We start from the raw sequence: 17,165 nt of genomic DNA, 5'->3' as shown, positions 1-17,165 counted from the left end.
CACGCTCTCGATCAGCTGATGCCGCCTGCTGCTGCTACTGCATTGGCAGCGGTGAAACGAGCCCCAAACAGAGACAACACTCACAATATAGGGGCCGTCCATAAATGACGTCACGCTATTTTGGACGATTTTTGACCCCCCCACCCTTCGTCACACGACGTCACAAAAAGTCGACCCCCCCTCAAATATGACGTCACAAAGCTCTGCCCCCCCCCCCAAATATATATGTAAACATGCTTGAAATCGCTTTAAACTATTGTCATTGTAGTGCGTATTTAATGTGGCGCTGCACTCTGATGTTGTAGGAGAAAACATTTATTAAAAAGTCAATTTAATTAAGTAGAACGTGTTGTCTATATGAATTTAAAGTTGCGCATTTTGATGTGACGTCACATTTCTCAACCCCCCCTCCGTCGTCACAAATGTCTGACCCCCCCCCCCCCCCCCAGGTGCGTGACGTCATTTATGGACGGCCCCATACACGTTTGTTTGGATCTTGACTTAAAGCTTTCTGTGTCGTTCGGTAAAATCATGTTGATAGGTTCAAAGAAAATAACAAAAAACTACAAAGTTTCGATCACAACACGAGCCGACCGTCATCCTGATGTTTGGGTTAGATCGCGTAAATATATAAATGTGTCGTTCAACCCGCCACCACCCGACACAGCCAACTAGTCAGGGTTGTCACGTGAACAGAACGTGGCCAATTCGTCACTAGTACAGCACACCGGCATTTACAATCTGAGCACGACGTTTCGCCAGTAATTACAACTAGCTTCGTCTGGCTGGCGAAACGTCGTACTCAGATTGTAAACGTTTGTGGCTTTGCTCTCCAACACACAACCGGTGTGCTGTACTAGTGACGTTCATCCTACGTCCCATCACAAGGAGAGAACACACAAATAGAAAAAAAAATGTGCCCGTATGGGCCTGAAATCTCAATTTCCATGTACAAGAATACGGATTAAACCGTTGTATGGGTTGACACGGTATGCTATATCTACCTCTGTGGTGTTTCTATGTATCTCTGTGGGTCTCTATCTATTAAATTTCCCTGTACAAGAAGACAGGTTAAACCGTGTGTGGGTTGACACGGTATGCGTATGGCCAATGTCCTAGATGCAGGGCCAATAGCTTTACAATTTCACATTTTGATTCAAGTGCACAGGGGACTGTCTCAGAAGCCACGCCCCCCGCGACTTGCCCCCGCCTCCGTTCGCCCCTCCCCCTTTCCCCTCGGACCCGCCCCCACATACAAGTGGTGGAGGGGGGGCGGGCTCCCTACGTCTCGCGCGCCGCTTCCGCTTGTGTCGCGCGCTGCCGGGAGAGCGCGAGAGAGGCGGAGGGGGGAGAGATAAAGAGAGAGTGGGGAAGCGAGGGGGGTGGGAGGGTGAGGAGATAAAGAGAGAGTGGGGGGGGAGTGCGAACGGGGCGGGGGGAAGAGTGGGAGGGGCGGGAGGAAGAGTGGGAGGGGCGGGGGAAGAGTGGGAGGGGCGGGGAGAGCGAGAGAGGCGGGAGAAGAGCGAGAGGGGCGGGGGCGAGAGCGAGAGGGGCGGGGGGGAGAGCGAGAGGGGCGGGGGCGAGAGGGGTGGGGGGAGCGCGAGTAGGGAGAGAGGCGGGGGAGAGGGTGGGGAGAGCGAGAGGGTGGGGGGAGAGGGTGGGGAGAGCGAGAGGGTGGGGGGAGAGGGTGGGGAGAGCGAGAGGGTGGGGGGAGAGGGTGGGGAGAGCGAGAGGGTGGGGGGAGAGCGAGAGGGTGGGGAAGAGGGTGGAGGGAGAGTGTGGGGGGTGGAGGGAGAGGGTGCCGAAGAGGGTGGGGGAGAGGGTGGGGAGAGCGAGAGGGTGGGGGGAGAGGGTGGAGGGAGAGGGTGGGGGGAGAGGGTGGAGGGAGAGGGTGGGGGGAGGTATCCGCCGCCTGTGAGGCGAGTAGTGCAAGTGGGGAGAGCGAGCGAGCGAGCGACTTCTCCTCTCTGGCTCACCTCTCGGCAGCCTCGTGCTCGCGACTGCCGCTGTCGCTTTCCCGCCAACGTCGTCTCGCGCCGTCCGGCAACCGGTGAGGTAAAGTTCCCGCCAAGCACGCACACATATATATACACACACATACACACACATATATACACACACATACACACATATACACACATATTGTAGTTTTTTTTTACCTCACAAGGGCTTCGTCAAACACCACTTTGCCCGTTGTGGCCGTTTGTGAGTGAGCGTGAGGCATCGGACGGTCAGCGAATCGATGATAACCATGTTGTTGTTGTTGTTTGTTGTTGTTGACGGTGATGTTTACTGGACGTTCGCGTCATTATGAACGTTTCCCCTTTTTACCGGCTTGAACGATGTTACCGGCGTCAACACCCAGCGCTGACGTGAACGCTACTCGACCGTAGATTAGTTTTTAATGACCGTGATTGACAGCGCCGCGCCGGTCAACAACATCGCCTCTCGACGCAGTAACGCGATGAGCTGTCGCCCCTTCCTTCCTTCCCCGTGGCCTACATTCGTCTCGAGATTCTCACGGCTAATTATTATTAATCGCCGCATCGTCACGACGGCTTGAAATGACAACAACAATAACAGGACTGTCGTGATACGCGATGGAGTGGGGTTGGCCAGCACCACCACGCCCGGCCGCCTTTGTCTCCCCGATGTTTACGCGCCGCACCAGGTACAACATTTGAGGCCGAGTCGACCCTAGGGTTGGCCCAGGACCGGTGCAGATAATTGGCCGTGAGCGGGAACTCGAACCCAACCCGGGTCTTCACGATGCGTAGCGCAGTGCGCTAACCGCTGCACCACCGCTCCCCTTACGACCGCGACCATCGCTGTCGCCACGAACAACAATCATAATCATCACCACCACCACCTTCATCATCACAGCAACTGCAGTAATTGTCACAATCTGTCAGAAGTTATTGACACCACTTAACCACCGCCGTCATCACCATCGCTACCACGACCGTCGGAGCAACATCACCATGATCAACCATCACCGTGATCAACCATCACCGTGATCAACCATCACCGTGATCAACCATCACCGTGATCATCCATCACCGTGATCAACCATCAGCGTGATCAACCATCACCGTGATCAACCATCACCGTGATCAACCATCACCGTGATCAACCATCACCGTGATCAACCATCAGCGTGATCAACCATCAGCGTGATCAACCATCACCGTGATCAACCATCACCGTGATCAACCATCACCGTGATCAACCATCACCGTGATCAACCATCACCGTGATCATCCATCACCGTGATCATCCATCACCGTGATCAACCATCAGCGTGATCAACCATCACCGTGATCAACCATCACCGTGATCAACCATCAGCGTGATCAACCATCACCGTGATCAACCATCACCGTGATCAACCATCACCGTGATCATCCATCACCGTGATCATCCATCAGCGTGATCATCCATCAGCGTGATCAACCATCACCGTGATCAACCTTCACCGTGATCCACCATCACCGTGATCAACCATCACCGTGATCAACCATCACCGTGATCATCCATCACCGTGATCATCCATCACCGTGATCATCCATCACCGTGATCAACCATCAGCGTGATCAACCATCACCGTGATCAACCATCACCGTGATCAACCATCACCGTGATCAACCATCAGCGTGATCAACCATCACCGTGATCATCCATCACCGTGATCATCCATCACCGTGATCAACCATCACGTGATCAATCATCACCGTGATCATCCATCACCGTGATCAACCATCACCGTGATCAACCATCACCGTGATCAACCATCACCGTGATCAACCATCACCGTGATCAACCATCTCCCACCACCGTCATCATCACAGCAGCTGCAGTGATTGTCACAATCTGTCAGAGAAGTTATTGACACCACCTAACCACCGCCGTCATCACCATCGCTACCACGACCGTCGGAGCAGCATCACCGTGATCAACCATCAGCGTGATCAACCATCACCGTGATCAACCATCACCGTGATCAACCATCACCGTGATCAACCTTCACCGTGATCAACCATCACCGTGATCATCCATCACCGTGATCATCCATCACCGTGATCAACCATCACCGTGATCAACCATCACCGTGATCAACCATCTCCCACCACCGTCATGACCACCACCAACACCACCTCCACCTTCATCACAGCAGCTGCAGTAATTGTCACAATCTGTCAGAGAAGTTATTGACACCACCTAACCGCCTCACCTTGCCACGTTACTACCGCTCACCAGCACCACCACTCGTGTCATCTCAATGACTACCGCCATACCACGTTGCCATCACGATAAGCCCGGTGCATTGAGTTTATTTCGAGTATTTCGCTGCTATACATTTCCACGTGATAATCCCACTTCGTTGAGCTATCATCATCATCATTTGCGATAGCCAGGTCGCTTCTGAATAAAAGCTCAGTGGGGCCTTACCGAGTAAAATAAAAAAAAAATTGTTTAGTTTTAGTGTGGGTCTCTACGAGTCTGTGCGGGTCTCTGGATCTCTGCGGGTCTCTTAGTTTTACATTTGCCGATAACACCCCCACATGTGTATGTAGAGGACCGCAGAGCTTTGGGGAAGCGGGGGATTTGCCCGCCTGTCCTGCTTTGCCTGAGCCCAGGGAACAAAAGTCGCAGACTCCCACAAGAACACATGGCCGTTGAAATGATACTTTCAAACTTAACATTGCATTCGTCTGTGTGAAATTGTCGTGCCGCATTAACGCTTCAACCTCCGTCGCGCGCACGTGTTGCTCCCCGTCAAAAGTCTGGATTTAAGAGAGGTCTTGGCTCCTGTATTTTTGGGTGACTTCTCTGCTTAAGAGAACACACAATGTGGGGGACAGCACCGACTTCACTTCGACGGTCTAACACAACCCATTCTAAGTCATTGTACGAGTGCAGCCCTTCTGTCAATCCACTGCTGGATGAGGGCCACTCACCACCGCCGTGCTGTGGGTCGTGGAGGTTACTCAGGGTCAGCTAATTACAAACACAGCAGCAATTTTGACCTAACACGACACCTCTTAACAATTTACAATTGTGGTTTAAATCGATTAAGAATGGCACAATTTTGATTTAGTCCGGGTCGGTTTACTGTACTTCACCGCGCTGGTTCATTGCAGGGTTGGTTGAAGGCGGCATGAGGAGTAGACACGGGAGCATAGAAGTGTAGTACGGCACTGGATTTTTTTTGCCACAGTGCCCCTGAATCAACCCTAGTGTTTTAAGCCTCGCTTCGCGAAGACGGCACGTCTCGTTCACGTTGTTATCTCCAGAACAGGAAGAATACCCTGCCCTGCTGCCCCTTATGTTGCCCTGATAAGATCGGGGCCTAATGTGAACTGTGCGTTTCTGTTAGGGTTGCCATGATATGATTTTTCACGGTATGGAAGTTCACAATTTGACGATGACTGTGATGTAATTTTCCAACAACTTTGTAATTGTGTGAGAGAGAAAAAAAAAGCCTTTTGTTATTCTGCTTTTGCCATACTTCCACCGTGAATAAAGATAACGATTGGACTTCACCAAACAGGCCAGCTGCCATCCGTCTTCTGAAATCTGTCACGATGCAACCCACAACAACTTTAACTCGCATGCCAACAGTTAAGCAAGAAACCGATAAGTGAACTCGTACAAATGTCAAGGCTTACTTAATGTGGTGATACAGGAAACATATGTTTAAGGGGTATAATAGCTATTTATAACATTCGTAATTGCGTTGTTAATTTCACGAAAATAAGATATTAAATAAATGGACAGCTATAATCACGGTGTCGTGACATTTTAGAAAAAAACTGGCGATATGATAATCGTGGATCTTATATCTTTCGCTGTATCAAAGTTACTATCGCCATATCGCGGTGGTAGTCTGAGGTTTATTTTGACATCTAAAGATTCGTCACCTTTTTTACACGTGGCAGCAAGTCCAGTCCCTGACCTTCAAAGACGTGCCATTTGTTGTACTGTGTTAATATTTTGAAAGCGCCACATAGAGATTTTTTGCGACGCATCAGCTGGTTTTCTACGCAGACGATTTTCAGCCGTGGGAATCTCGCGTGGGTCAGGAATTTGTACTGCTTTTTTTAAAGTCACAAACACCTCGTAAATACCCGATGACGCAGAAGATCCATGGCTTTGCATCTCCGCGAAGCTCATGGGTACAACTCCTAAACTCTAACAGCACACAGACCATTGCAGCCGATGCCTGATACTTGATGCACAAATGGAAAACTCTTCGGCAGTGTTGCGACTGGTCACCTCGAACACACACCCCGGAAATATAAGAACAACTCAAGGCCCGGAACAAATACAAAGGGGGAGGCATCGTCGTCGTCGTCGTCGTCATCGTTGTTGTCATCTTCGTCATCATCTTCTTAGCCATCATCATCTTCGTCATCATCATAATCGTCATCATCATAATCGTCATCATAATCATCTTCATCATCATCATAATCATCATAATCATCACTCCGCTCCCCCTGATGCAATTATCTGGCTCATCAACCACCTCCATGTAAAATGATAATCATAGCCGTTGCCCTAACATCAGCTTTTGCCCCCTACATCGGCATCAGCCGTACAGAGAAGAAGACTGGGTTTTTTATTTTCAGAATGATAAAGGCAAGTCCGTTTGGCTGTAGAGCTGGTCGGGGTGTGATGGGGGCAGGCTTCGGTGAGTGAGAGGGGAGGGTGAGGGTTACAGACCAGGGCAGGTTTTTATCAAAATGTGAGCTCCTCCCCCCACAGCCATCTGTGCTGTCAGCTTCCTGCCCCCTGTTTAATTCCAGTCTCACGACCTTCCTCTTTACTTCTAGCTGTGACTCTCTCATTCTCTTTATCATTTATATATTGTTCTTGCATATGTCATTGTGCTTAGGAGCTAGATACCAATGTTGAGGTCTCCTGGCCACGACAAGAGGGCTTCAGGAAAAAGTTTGTGTAGTTTTGCTAACCCTCCTCTGTTGGAGCACAGACAAAAACGTTACTATATGGTTCATAGTTTGGTTTGAATGGCCATTTATACATCGTATATGGGCCTTACATGGCAAAATGAAAGTAGTTTAGTATATATAATATCGCCTACATTACGTAACGTGCTGTGGTGTCACGGTTAGCAGTCGATTTTGGTGAGCAGTCATTCATCGCGTTGTGTATGAAGATTTTCATCTGCTCGTCGTCATCGTCGGCTGAAATAAAAAAAAATACTTTCGCCAATTTAGTTTCACAGAAAAGCAAGGTAATCGCCGGATTATGAGCCAAACCTTTTACTCATCCCTCTCTTTTAAAACAAAAAAAGATTGTGGCTTGCGTCTCTGAATGCGGTGAGTGATGGTCGGACATTCTTTCAGTGGGCCCTTGGAGTATTTTTTCTCCACGGGTCTCCGTGCCCTCACAGTCATCGCTGGCTAAAGTAACAAAAACAATTCTTGCCTTACCACAATTGTTTTCTCTAATTCGGGTCACGACAAGAATGACGGCGCACCAGCTGTGCCGTGTCCCGTACGACCGCAAACCCCTTGTCCCGCGGTGGCGAGGAGATGTTATCTCCCCCGCCTGGTATGCAGGAGGTCGTGGGTTCGATCCGGACCCTGTGACGCCTGCTGCTGTATATTTGGAGTTTGAATGTTTCTCTCTCTTTCTCTCTCCCTGTGATCGTGCGGATTTTTTCCGGGTCCTCCCTGTTTCCCCCCCCCCCCCTCCTCCCTCCACATTTAGAATGGACGCCGCGCATTTTAGAGTATTTGGCCGCTGTGAATGTCCACGTGACGATAAGAAGCCACTTCGTTGAGCCACCATTTGTGATAGCCCAGGTCGCTTTTGAAACGAAACCAGCTATGCTGGTCAGTGGGGGCCTTGCACCAGGTAGAATAAAAAGAAGTGGCAGTTTCAGTTTTAGCCACTGCGAGAGGACGCGGGGCGGCACAACGCCCTGCCGGATGCAATCGCCACGCCGGCGTTGCGATGGGCCTACGGGGTCCGCGTTGTCAGGGTGTGTTCGAGGGCTCCCTCTCGCCCCCTTTTCCTTCGTCGCCCGAGTGGCGGCTGTGCTTTTTCAGAAATTAGGGGTGGTAACGCGAGTGTGTAAAGATTAATTATTAAAACGAGGGCTTTCATTCTGTAGCGCGCCAGGCAGAAGTGCGTGTAACTATGGCCACTGGTGCCCAACAGCTATTGATCTTCATGTCCTTCTCAACGGCCATATGTCCTCGTTAGAGGCTGCGGGGTTTTTAGTTTCCCCCCACTCCCCCCCCCCCCGTCGAGGGAGTGACACCGCTACTCTCGGTCGCGTTTTAAATTTGTGCGTATCTTGATACAAGCTCATTACGTGTAGAGCATTATGAGTAAAATGATATATTACGTTTACGTGGAGCGCTCTTGCCAGTAACATCTGTTAATCCGGTAGCGTTTTGTTTCACAAGCCTGACTGGCGATGAGACCCAGAGGGTAAAAAACAATGTAGTTTGTAATGCTTAGACCAACTGCTGCTTGATAATATTGGTCTGGAAAGCCAATAAGCTGATAGACTGCTTTAAAAAAAAAGTATTTATAAGTTGAGAGACAGAATGGAGTCCCGTTAAATATATGTATCTATATAGGTTGTTTAACTGCAAGACCTATGTTGAACTGCCGATGCCATCTGTCGTGTGTTTATATATAGATATGGGCGTTTCTGCGCATGTGGCTGCACCTCGGTCAAAATTCCAGAATCATCCCATGAATGCACACGAGGTGTCATTTTGAAGGTGATAACGTGGCGTTGCGGAAACCGTGGCTCCTTGTCGGAGTGAGTCGGTGGTGGTTTGACACGTGCACGGGATCGAGCACGCCACCGTCATCCCCGCGTGGATGACAGCCAGTTCGTTGTACAGAGTCCCCCGACATGTAGGTGGTACTTTGCGAGCTTTTCTCCCCCTGTCTAGACGAGGTGAACGAATAATTTACGTCCGAACCACAGTTCTTAGGATCGCTTGATATCCTTTGCCCCGATTGCAAAGCCACTCCGTGACCGGCGTTAATTAATAGCCGCAGCTGTGTGAAGTTTCTGAAACGGTGCGTCGCTCACAATCGAAAATCCTCGAACCGCCGGCCCGTATTTGTGTCTCGTTCTCGTTTGACTGCGCAACCGGATAAAAACGCCCGACTGTTCGAACGCGGTACACAGTCCCACAACCCCCCCCCACCCCCGGTGACGGCCGATGATGTCTAGCCGTGCCAGCGAGAAAAAATCGCGTCGCTCGAACATATATCTCGGCGGACGATTTGATATTTAACATCATACACATGCACGTGTGTGTGTGTGAGTGTGCTGGGTAAAGTGAAGAGTGATAGTGTAGCGGTTAGCACGCTGCTTTGTGATTCCCGCTCACGGTCAACACCAGTAGCGATTATCCGAACCGGTCCTGGGCCACCCCTAGGTCGACTCAGCCTCAAATGAGTACGTGGTGCGGTGTGTAAACATCACCACTGGGGAGACAAAGGCGGCCGCGCGTGGTGTTGGTCACCCCACCCCCTCGTGCCGTGCTGGCTTTCATAGGTGCTCGCGAACAGCACTTGCCCCAACAGTTTGTTGAGGCTATATGGAGGATCTTTTTTTTTGTGCTGGGTAAAGCCCATTTTTGTCAACATACTGCTGAATGAAGGCCTCCCCACGCCATGATTGACCACTCTTGACCACGCTGGGTCAGTGCGGGTTGTTGAAGGTGGTTGGGTGTCCAGGACTCGTTCAGGTATCGCTCGCCACTGCTCTGAGCCCTGCATGGGAATTTAACTTGGGTTGCCCAGGTTCGCAGTGTAAACGCGCTAACCACTGCGCCACCGTTCCATCCCCGTTGGCAAGTAAGCATTGTCTAAATGGACCAGGCTCGATTTATTGATCTTGGTGGTCTCCATTCGGGTTCCAGGAGACCTGCTCTGAGGACAGTTTGTGAATCAATTGGTCTTCCTTGTTTTAGTGAAGCCGGAGGAGATTTGCCACCTGACTTAGTCAGTCTGCAGTGTTGTCCGCTGGCTATCACCGGATTTCTCCGCGATGGTTTCTCGTCACGGTGCAGAAGGCTTTGTAAGGAATTTGACATAAGTCCCATTCCCAGGAAACTGGATTCACTGATGTGGACAATGTTCATATGAAGTTCCTCACCTGCGACGTACACCTCAGCGCTGCCCTCTACATATACAGCTCTTAGTTAATCCACTGCTGCGCGAGTCTTGAGGGGGGCGGGGGGGGGGGGGTGGCTGTTATCTGACCATACTTTACCACTCTGGTCAGTGCGGGTTAGCGGAGGCGGGGGGCATAGACGTGGCAGCGTAAAAATGTACAATGGCGAGCTTTGCTAGACTTCCTCTGCTGACAGCCACGTCGCTCCACAGACTGTAACAATCTGTTTGAAAAAAACATCGATGTTTTGTTTTAGATTGCTTCCTCGTTTATACAAATTGTATCACACAATTGCCGAGGAGCCACAGACAAGCCAGAAGAGCAACAGCCAGGAAGTGAGGTAGCTCTACCAACAATTGGCCAAGCTCTGTGATCCTATATATTTATAAAAATGCTTTCAGCCAGTTAACGGGTGCTGATGTATGCACTCGTTAAACTGGCTGGCGGTCACCCATCTGAGCATTATCCAGGATGAATCCCGTGATTAGATTCTGAGATCTGATGAGATCGGGCTGATTCCAGGCGATCCGGTGATGAGGCTGCTTAACGTCAGTTCGTGGAGCTAAAATTTGCTCAGTGCAAAACGGAAAAGGTGCACTGGATGAGCTGTTGGAACTTTCCGTGAACGCGCGCAGTGTCACGGCTTGGCAACAGGAAATGGTCGCATGTTTTGTCCGCTTTAGATTGACTGCGAATTTTGTGTGGCAATCCACAGTCTGCAGAAATGCTATAAATTGCGGAGCAGTCGATTTAAACAATTTTATTTTACCACATATAAGGCCCCACTGAGCTCTGTAGTTCTTTTTCAGCAGCGACCTGGCTGTCACAGATGATGGCTCAACGAAGTGGCTTATCACGTGGATATTTATAGCAGCCAAATGCTCTAAACACATGTTTCTAAATGTGGAGGGAAAAACCGGAGGACCCGGAGAAAAATCCACGCGACCACGGTGAGCGAGACACGCAAACTCCAAATATGCAGCGGGCGTATATCCTGCGTATCAGGCGAGCGAGTTAACATCTCGCCACAGCAGTCATGACTTCCTGTGTAATTGCCTCGGCATTGTTCGAACAGTTGCATTGTTCCCGAAGCTATCCCAGAGTAATGGCACCAAAAACACTGATGTATGGCCAGTGAGAATGCCACTTTGGTAAATAATTACCCTGGGACCTTTTGCAATTCACACGCAAGCTCGGATGCCCAAGATGATTCATGATTCTAAATGGGCGTCGGGGTGGCAAAATATTAACTACCTCGCCTGCTTTACAGGAGGTCGTGAGTTCGATCCCCAACCTTAACGCCCACTGCATATTTGGAGTTTGCATGTCTCTTTCGCTCCTCGTGGCCGCGTGGATTTTTCTCCGGGTCCTCCGGTTTTCCTTTCCACATTTAGAATCAGCTTGCGTTTCATGCAATCTTTTTTTTTTACATGTTACAAGGTAAGGCCCACTGAGTTAAATAGTTATTTTTTCAGAAGCCACTCGCTATCACAAATGACAGCCCAGCGACGTGGCTTATCATCACATGGACATTCGCAGCAGCCAAATACTCTCTGAACGTGTGACGTTGATTCTAAATGTGGAGGCAAAAAACCCGGAGGACCCGGAGAAAAATCCACCGAACCACGGGTGGAGAGGGGGAGAGACACGCGAGCTCCAAATATACAGCAGCAGGCGTCAGGGGTCGGGATCGAACCCACGACCTCCTGCACACCAGGCGAGGGAGTTAACACCAAGCCACCGCGGCGCCCCACGATTGGTCGGGGGTCACTTGAGCGCTCTGTTACAACGACGCGCCTCTCTGGTAGAGCTGGCTGAAGCCCCCCACCGCCCCTCCCCCCGTGGGAAGGGGGGTGAGGGGTGGCTGAATGCGTCTCCAGAATGAGTTACTGAGTGACGAAATCTCCCACTGCCGGGCGGGCCAAGACAGCGCCCTCCGTGGACTTTGCACTCGCAGGAAATTACCGGACGATTGCTGTTAATTTGCGTTGAAAGTGACGTGCGCGTCTTCGCTCGTCTCCCTATAAATAGCCTGTATGGAATGCCCCATCGACCCCGTGGCCTCACACCAGAGACCCCCCCCCCCCTATTTACTGATACCGAGACCCCTCATAGACTGATATATAGACCCCCCATAGACTCACACAAAGACCCCCCAAAGACTGACATGGAGAACCCCCATAGACTCACATTGAGAACCCCCATAGGCTCACACAGAGACCCCCATAGACTCACACTGAGACCCCCCATAGACTCACACTGAGACCCCCCATAGACTCACACTGAGACCCCCCATAGACTCGCACAGAGACACCCATAGACTCACACAGAGACCCCCATAGACTCACACTGAGACCCCCATAGACTCACATGAGAACCCACATAGACACACAGAGACACCCCATAGCCTCACAGTGAGACCCCATAGACTCACAGTGAGACCCCATAGACTCACACAGAGAACCCCCATAGACTCAGACCAGAGACCCCCCCCTCCCCCCCATAGACTCACATAGAGACCCAATCCAATTACTTAAATATTCAAACTCCAATCGAGACCTTTGAACACACATTTTACTCACATATACACCGAAGCCTCACTCTATCAAATGAATATACCCACTGTTTTATTAGCAGTTGCCTTACAGCATACGGAGTCTCCATATGCCATTTAGGGTTGTTTGAACACACTTACCTCACCCTGCTCAGAGCAGGTTTGGCAAAAGTTGGAGGAGGTATAATTTGCTTCTGACGTTAGCCGTGTTTCTTGAATCAAAACTCGGGTTGTCGAGGTCAATTTGCGGTGTGCTAACCACTGTGTCACCACTCCCCACCCCCTGCAGTTCCCCCTGTAAGAGTAACAATCAAATGCACATGTACTTTAAGTCTACCTAGTATTTATGTATGACTTAATTATTTGCAGAATGCTGGACAGCTCCCCTTAACCGGAAAGGCCCTGCCCCTCGATTAGTCCGGCTTCGAGAGGTTGATTAACCCATCCACCAGGGTCAGAACGTTTGCCTCCTGCATGCAACGTTGTTATTCTCAGAGATGTTTGTTGAACACAGCGGGTTCGAGCCACAGCGCCGCTTAACCACTGCACCAACGCTGCACCCCAGAAAAAAACGTAGAGACTCAGCGGCTACCACCGTGAGAGTTTGTTTCGGTGATGGTGGGGTGGTGTGGTTGTGATGGGGAGCTGATTGTGGGGTGTTGCGGATTGTGCGGATGATGGTGATGTGGTGTGCGTGATGGGGGGTGATGGGGGGTGATGGTGTGCTGTGGGTGATTGGGGGTGATGGTGTGCTGTGGGTGATGGGGGGTGAAGATGGGGTGGTGTGGGTGATGGTGGGCTACTGTGGGTGATGGGGGGGGGTGATGGTGGGTGTGGGGCGGAACTTTGAGGGGGGCGCTGGCTCGAGTGGATCCGGCTCAGAGCGCTGTGAGAGGCCCTCGTGCCCGGGACGTCGTGACGAGTGGTACAGAGAGCATCGACAAATCGATCGCCAACAGACGGTTGTCAACGCGAGTGTCGCGCGAAACCACACCCACACATTGCTACTTCTACAGCTGATGTTGCTGCTGCTGCGGTTTTGCTTTACCGCTCGTTAGTTAGCGTAGAGAGAGATACGCTGGATCGGAGTGATCGTTTTAACGCTATTCCAACTCAGGGCGGAAGCGGGAATCTGGCGTTGGCTTTGTGCGTGACGAAGGTGGTCACGATAACTTCTATGAGGGCGATTCGTTTGGGACTCGAAACATTAATGTGCAGTTGTTTTGCTATTTGGCACTTACCACAGATAAAACCAGTGGCACAACTTATTGAAGAGGTTCCCAAAAACTAAAACAAAAAGCAAGTGCCGTAACGGTGCCACCGCGCCTCCGCTCCCCTCTCGATGATGCCATTGCCTGGCGTCATCCTGCCGTGCCCACGAGCGTTGGGGTCCCAGCCACGGCTAATATCAGTGGCAAGTTCCGTCTGACCTCTGACCTGGTCCTAACCTCCCCCCCACCACCACCTCTCCCCGCCCGCCCGCCCGCCCGCCTGCCCCCCCACCATTCACCAAACATCACGGGCCAAGCGTGGCGGAGTATGCAAAAATGAAATCCCCACGACCACGGAGAGGCTTTCCATTGTCCATGAGTTCAGCGAGAATGGGCGGAAATCTATTTGACGTTCGTGCGTGCTACTGTTCGCGTGCAGCGCTCCGTTGTTCAACCACGCGCTTCTTAATTCTGTTAGCTCTTCGGGCGGTGGAGCGGGGTCTGGGGAGGACTTGTCTTACTCGCTGGCGTGACGCGCGATGTCAACTCGCGATTGATGATGACGACGACAATGAACTATTGTTTGGTTCTGCCAACCTTGGCTCTGTTCGTCGGATTTTACATCTCACTCGTGCCAAAAATAGGGTGGCCCTTGACGCCACACAGCCTCGCCTCTAGATTTTGCATTTTGCATTGCGGGTCCCGTATAAACCCAGGGGGTTTATTCACGTTTATGACCTGGAAGTTGTTGTTTCGCGACTGCCATCGAGTTGCACCGGCCCTTGTTTATATTTTACTGTGGGAAGCTAAGTTTAAGCCCGTCGCTTGAAATCAATCCATAACCACGGCACTTGAGGCCCTCGCTGTGTGCAGTTTGCTGTAGATTTCCAGTTTCTGTAAACATTCAAAATTCTGCACTGTACTGCACTTTTTCTTCTATGGTTCTTTCGGTAAAGTCACCACGTAGAATGAGAATAAAATAATAAATTGATAAAATAAAATAACACAATAATATTCTCACGACGTTTCGGCCACAACACAAGCGGCCTTCATCAGGTGAAGGGACGAGACTGTCTGGTAGGACAGCGCTGGAGTGAAAGAGCCACGTTCAGATCACGACCTTTAAGCTGTGTGAGAGGAAACAAAGCGCCTTGACAAAGGAATTAGTACTGCACTTGTATATAGGTCCGCGTGGCGCATGGGCTCATGCTGGTCCTTGTTGGCGTCACTTGGAGCCCATCGGTTGGACGCGTGCACACGGCACGGTGAAGTGACGGAACTCCGCTCCTCACCGTCGGCCACAGTAAATCCTCTCCTCAGTCCCCCCACGGTGAATGAAATCCACATTGGGCCCCAACAGTCTAAAACAAACATTTGTCCTACTGGTTATTTATTTATTTTACATTCCAAATGCGCGGTGGTGAATCTTCCTCAATTAGTCCCCGCGGTTTAATTGCCGTGCTTCCCTGGCGGCCTCGCTCGTGGCCGTCTCGGCTGCGCAGCCACGCAGCAAATGAGAGCTGCGTGAGTGACGGCCGCGGAATACAGATCACCGCTTGTGCCGCCTTTCAAATGCCCCGGGCCCTTTCCAGTGGGCTCCCTCTGTGCCAGGCGTGCCAACCGCGCCAGCCTCGCCAGCCGCGGTGGCTAGGATATGTTAACTACCTCGCCAGGTATGCAGGAGGTCGTGGGTTCAATCCCGACCCTGACGCCTGCTGCTGTATATTTGGAGTTTGCGTGTCTCTCTCTCTCATCATCACGGTGGCTAGGAGATGTTAACTACCTCGCCAGGTATGCAGGAGGTCGTGGGTTCAATCCCGACCCTGACGCCTGCTGCTGTATATTTGGAGTTTGCGTGTCTCTCTCTCTCATCATCACGGTGGCTAGGAGATGTTAACTACCTCGCCAGGTATGCAGGAGGTCGTGGGTTCAATCCCGACCCTGACGCCTGCTGCTGTATATTTGGAGTTTGCGTGTCTCTCTCTCTCTCTCATCATCACGGTGGCTAGGATATGTTAACTACCTCTCTTGGTATGCAGGAGTTAATGGGTTCGATCCCAATCCTGATGCCTGCTTTATATTTTGAGTTTGCTTGCCTCTCTCTCTTTCCCTGTGTTGGGTGTGGATTTTTTTCCGGGTCTTCCGGTTTTTCCCTTCCACATTTAGAATCAGCATCACACTTTCAGAGTATTTGGTTGCGGGAAATGTCCACACGATAAGCCACTTTGGTGAGCTATCATTTGTGATATCCAGGTCTCTTCTCAAAAAGAGCTCAGTGGGCCTTACCTGGTAGATAAAAACAAATATTTAGTTCTATAGTTTAGTTTTAGAACGTACACTGAGATTCATAACCTGAACGATTTTTGACATGCTAGGAGAAACACGTGTGCCTTGTAGAAAACTACGGGGGAGAACGGGGGGAGGGGGGTGATGTAGTGCCAGGTGTCAATCAATGTCGCGTCAGTTTTATCTGACCGTACTTCACCATGCTGGCCCCGGTGAAGCACGTCGGGTGAAGTGGGAGTGGGCCCGCGATGCCTTAGAACTTGGGTGGACGCAGCCTCCCAATCCAAACCGCGGGTGCTTCCGGCCGTTGGATTGGGCCGCACGCCCGGCAATTTTTCTCCGTCGAGCTGTTCGCCGCCCTCTGCCGCGGGGCTCTCTTCCGGAGTTGAGGAGGCCGGGGAAGTTTCAGCGGTTAAAGTTCGGCGCGCGGTGAATGTTTGCGAGAGAGGAACGCTCAAATGCGGGCGGGGGTTTATCTCAGAAGCCAGGTGCCCAAGGTGGACAACGGCTGCTGAAATGGAGTGATTAGATCAGTGGTTCTTAACCTTTACTGCAGCCTGCACCCATTTGGTTCTCAGAAAGGGCATATCGTACACCCAGGGGGTGCGTGAAGCGTGTATGTACATACTGTATGCTGAACTTCTTTCGTACCGTATGTCGCCAACCGTGCTAAGCGGAGGTGCCGGGGAGGGAAGGACAACAAACTAATACGCAACACAAAGCAGCTGTGAAGAAATCTAGATGATTTAAAAGTGCATAGTTAATATCAGTGTTGGTGGAGAGTGTATTATGATATTACGCTCACACGAAAACAGAAACGATAAAGATTACGGTGATTTAATTATTTCGCACCATACGTAGGCAACCGTGCTAATCGGAGGATGGGTGAGCGTGTGGGTGAATGGGTGTGAGTGAGTGAGTGACCATGTGAGTCTATGCA

General features: G+C 50.9%; 1 protein-coding gene across 2 annotated transcripts in view; it reads left to right on the top strand.

The window, feature by feature from the left end:
- Positions 1-1,901: 1,901 nt before the first annotated feature.
- Positions 1,902-17,165, top strand: part of MYO6 (myosin VI) — a 132,846-nt gene continuing 117,582 nt past the window's right edge. For both annotated transcript variants that reach the window (XM_032976712.2, XM_076053266.1), the window contains exon 1: positions 1,902-2,055. The gene's annotated coding sequence lies outside the window, so the exon portion shown is untranslated. The remainder of the gene's footprint in view (positions 2,056-17,165) is intronic.

Source organism: Petromyzon marinus, chromosome 60, assembly GCF_048934315.1.
Source record: "Petromyzon marinus isolate PM22_M1 ecotype Great Lakes invasive population chromosome 60, UKy_Petmar_22M1.pri1.0, whole genome shotgun sequence".
Taxonomy (NCBI): domain Eukaryota; kingdom Metazoa; phylum Chordata; class Hyperoartia; order Petromyzontiformes; family Petromyzontidae; genus Petromyzon; species Petromyzon marinus.
The sequence above is the reverse complement of the archived record's forward strand: the minus strand, read 5'-3'. Positions and strand labels throughout refer to the sequence as shown.